This window comes from Triticum dicoccoides, chromosome 4A (assembly GCF_002162155.2).
Source record: "Triticum dicoccoides isolate Atlit2015 ecotype Zavitan chromosome 4A, WEW_v2.0, whole genome shotgun sequence".
Classification (NCBI taxonomy): Eukaryota; Viridiplantae; Streptophyta; class Magnoliopsida; order Poales; family Poaceae; genus Triticum; species Triticum dicoccoides.
This window is the reverse complement of record NC_041386.1, coordinates 126532382-126536016: the sequence shown is the minus strand read 5'-3', so window position 1 is coordinate 126536016 and position 3635 is coordinate 126532382. Positions and strand designations below refer to the sequence as shown.

The 3635-nt window shown below is 51.8% G+C and overlaps 1 protein-coding gene across 4 annotated transcripts in view; it reads left to right on the top strand.

The window, feature by feature from the left end:
* The window catches only part of LOC119285382 (lipid phosphate phosphatase gamma-like), a 31217-nt gene that overhangs the window by 11322 nt on the left and 16260 nt on the right, over positions 1-3635 (top strand). Inside the window, exon 3 of one of the 4 annotated variants that reach the window (XM_037564645.1) lies at positions 2809-2867. The exons of 2 other annotated variants lie outside the window; for them this stretch is intronic. The gene's annotated coding sequence lies outside the window, so the exon portion shown is untranslated. Of the gene's footprint in view, positions 1-1160; positions 1180-2808; positions 2868-3635 lie in introns of those variants that run through there. One more of the 4 variants, XM_037564646.1, reaches the window with a different exon arrangement.

The window sequence follows — 3635 nt, the reverse complement described above, 5'->3', positions numbered from 1 at the left end:
CGGGCCTTCGTGCGCCCACCCAGTGAGCTCCTCCCCCTCTCCCTTCCCTCACGTAGGCCGCCTCCCTCTCTAGCTCGCTCGCCGCAACCGCCGTAGCTCACCGTCGCCCTGCTCCATCACCGTCGTGGCCACCGCTGCCGTGGCCCCCGTCCGAGCCCTCCATCGTGCTCCTGGTGTTCCCAGGAGCCCGGCCAGCCCTTCCTCTCGCCCTCTCGTGCCCCCTAGCCCATTCCCGACGTGACTCCGAACGCCTCCGCCGCCCGTGCTCGCCGCCGATGGTTATTCCGGCCGTCCCCGGGCGAGCCACCACCACCACCCGACACGGCGTCGTGTGCGCGTTCGAACGGTGCTAACCGCACGCGAAACGGCCGCCCCTAGCGCGTTTCCGACGAGGCCCGAGCGGCTCCGCCGCGTTCTAACGTCGCCGGCGGCGAGACGCCGGCCGCCGCCGACGTGGCTGGGCGGGCCCGACCCCTGGCTCACTGCCAGTGGGCCTTAGGGGCCACGTTGACTGGGTTGACCCAGTCAACACGCTGGCATGGCGGTACAGTGCCACTGACGAACCGGCCCCACCGCTTAAATAATAACTAAAATGATTTTTATAATTAAAAGTAATTAGTTTAACTAATTAGCCACTAACATGTGGGGCCCATCCGCTAATTAACCTCAGTTTAGTTTAAAATAAGCTCTGTTAAGTAACAGAGGCTGACAGGTGGGTCCCTCGTGTCAGTTTTGACCAGTCAACCGGACTGTTGAATGCTGACGTCACTCCTACGTCACGCTGACATCATATTCCTTTTCTGCTTTTTTAATAGTTTCTGAAAATGCTTTAATCTTTGAAAATGCATAGAAAATAAACCGTAACTCGGATGAAAATGTTTTCTATATGAAAGTTGCTCAGAAAAATCCAACGAATCCGAATATGCGGTCCGTTCATCTGTCACATGCCCCTAGCATGCTAAACATGGAACTTTCCCCCTCCGGTCATCTGTCTGACACAGGTCCGGAACCGGGAATACATTCCCGGTTGAATTCTCCCTTCACCTATATCGTGTAGCCATACGTTAGGTCACTCCCGGCACAACATATTGCCATGTTACGCTTTGTGATGCTATGTCTGCTTTATATTTACTGTTTCTTCCCCCTCTTCTCTCCGGTAGACCCTCGAGACCGATGCCGCCCCTGTGATCGACTACGTCGACGACAACCCCTCCTTGCCAGAGCAACCAGGCAAGCCCCCCCTTTGATCATCCCGATATCGCCCATTCCTTTCTCTCATGCTTGCATTAGATTTTGCTACTGTTATTGTATGCTCCTATTCTGATGCATAGCCTGCTTTTGTACCCGTTATTGTACCTTACCTGCTTATCCTAATCTGCTTAGTATAGGTTGGTTAGTGATCCATCAGTGACCCCCACCTTGTCCTTGTTGCCCCTGCTTCATCATTGAAGACCCGATCAACGGGATAGAAGACCAGGCCCCGGCACCGCACATCACTTTCCCCTTAGTTGCTCGACACTGCTGGGTTACTATCGAGTGCCGAGGGTGAGACCTCTACAGCACTTCTGATGTTAACCTGTAGTGTAGCTATTCGGTCGTGGTCATCGAGGGTGATTTCCTCCTTAACCACTTCCGATACGGCTCTGTCGTGCAACCCCTCAAGTGTGAACCTCGAGGGTGATTCCTCTACGTTCACCTTGATGATTACATTGAGTGGAACCCACCGGGGGTGATTCCTTGGGTTTTCCTCTTGATGTTTGGACACACGGATACTTGGACTTTACAACTGTTACTTGGAAAGTGATGTGGAGACGGGTTGACCTGGAAGGTGCCCGTGAGATAATTACGAGGCGTGGCCGGGCATTCTTAGCCCTTGCCACAAGTCCTCGAGACGGGGCAACGGGGTCACCTCTTTCGTGAGTCTCTGCTTGTTACCGCGAGTTCCTAATCCACTACGATTTGGATATTTGATCCGAGGGGCCTCTGGCCTGATAGCACTAACCATCACGTGGGCATAGTATGGGCGTTCTGCGTCGTATACATCAGCCAAAGCTTAATAGACGTCAGCGACTGAGTGGCGCGCGCCGGGTTGGACTGCGCAAGCGCCTGCCTCGTTGAAGGAGGTAGCTAGGTCTGCTCACCGGCCGCGTACGCAACGTGCAGGAGTTTCCGGGGAGATGGCCCATGACCCCTGGGGGCATAGGTTTAGTCCGGCGTGCTGACCTCTCTGTTAAGTCTAGGTCGGGTTGCGGCGTATTGTTTGGCCGAGGCCGGGCATGACCCAGGAAAGTGTGTCCGGCCGGAGTTAATCGAGCGTGGTGGGTAAGTTGGTGCACCCCTGCAGGGAAGAAAACATCTATCGATAGCCTGTCCTACGGTAACGGACACTTGGAGTTGTATCCCGATCGATACAACTAGAACTGGATACTTGTGATGAGAACTGGATGGTGATGAGGATTTGATTGTGATGGTAACTGGATAGTATGGCTCTGGGATTGCTTTCTCGCAGGGAGTCAAGAAAGGATCTCTGGCCGAGGTTGATAACACTACTACCGCTTTAATTTATGTTACTCTACTCCCTCTTGTTTGCTGCAAGATGGTGGTTTCCAGAAGATGCTAGTCTTCGATAGGACTAGACCTTCTCTCTATTCTGGCATTTCTGCAGTCCAGTCCACATATACAGCCTTCCTTTGATAATGTTGCATATGTAGTGTAGATCCTTGCTTGCGAGTACTTTGGATGAGTACTCACGGTTGCTTTGCTCCCCCTTTTCCCCCCTTCTTTCTTCTTTCTGGTTGTTGCAACAAGATGGTGGAGTCCAGGAGCCAGATGCCACCTTTGACGACTGCTGCTACCCCGAGGGTGCCTACTACCACGTGACGGACGCCGACGACCAAGAGTAGTTAGGAGGCTCCCAGGCAGGAGGCCTTGCCTTTTCGATCGTAGATGCTTTTGTGCTAGCCTTCTTAAGGCAAACTTGTTTAACTCATGTCTGTGCTCAGATATTGTTGCTTCCGCTGACTCGTTTGTTTTCAAGCTGATGTATTCGAGCCCTCGAGGCCCCTGGCTTGTAATATAAGGCTTGTATTATTTTAATTTGTGTCTAGAGTTGTGTTGTGATATCTTCGCGTGAGTCCTTGATCTTGATCGTACACATTTGCGTGTATGATTAGTGTACGATTGAATCGAGGGCGTAACATTAGACGCGCGTCTAAGTATCCCATACAATACTGTACTGACACCATACGGACAAGCCAGAAGGACATAGCTGGGATCGCTGGGGAAGTAGTTTGCAGCTGGGAAAACATAGGAAATTAGGAATATCAATACATAGCTCTCCATGTAGCAGATTATAGCCATGTGCCCATCTATATACAACTAAAATGTAAATTGGAGCGGGATATAATCATGGAACAGATAAATACCTTGTCAGTATATCGCTCTCATAGCCATGTTCTCAACACAACAGCACAGCACAAGTGCACAACACATTAGCACAGCCAACAACAGCAGCTAGTGGCAGCAAATTTTAGCAGCAGTACCCAACCAGCCAGCGACAGAGGATGACCAGGAACAGAGGGAACAGCACCAGCAGTGAGCAGCAGTAAAATAGCAGCGCCAACAGCAAACAAAGA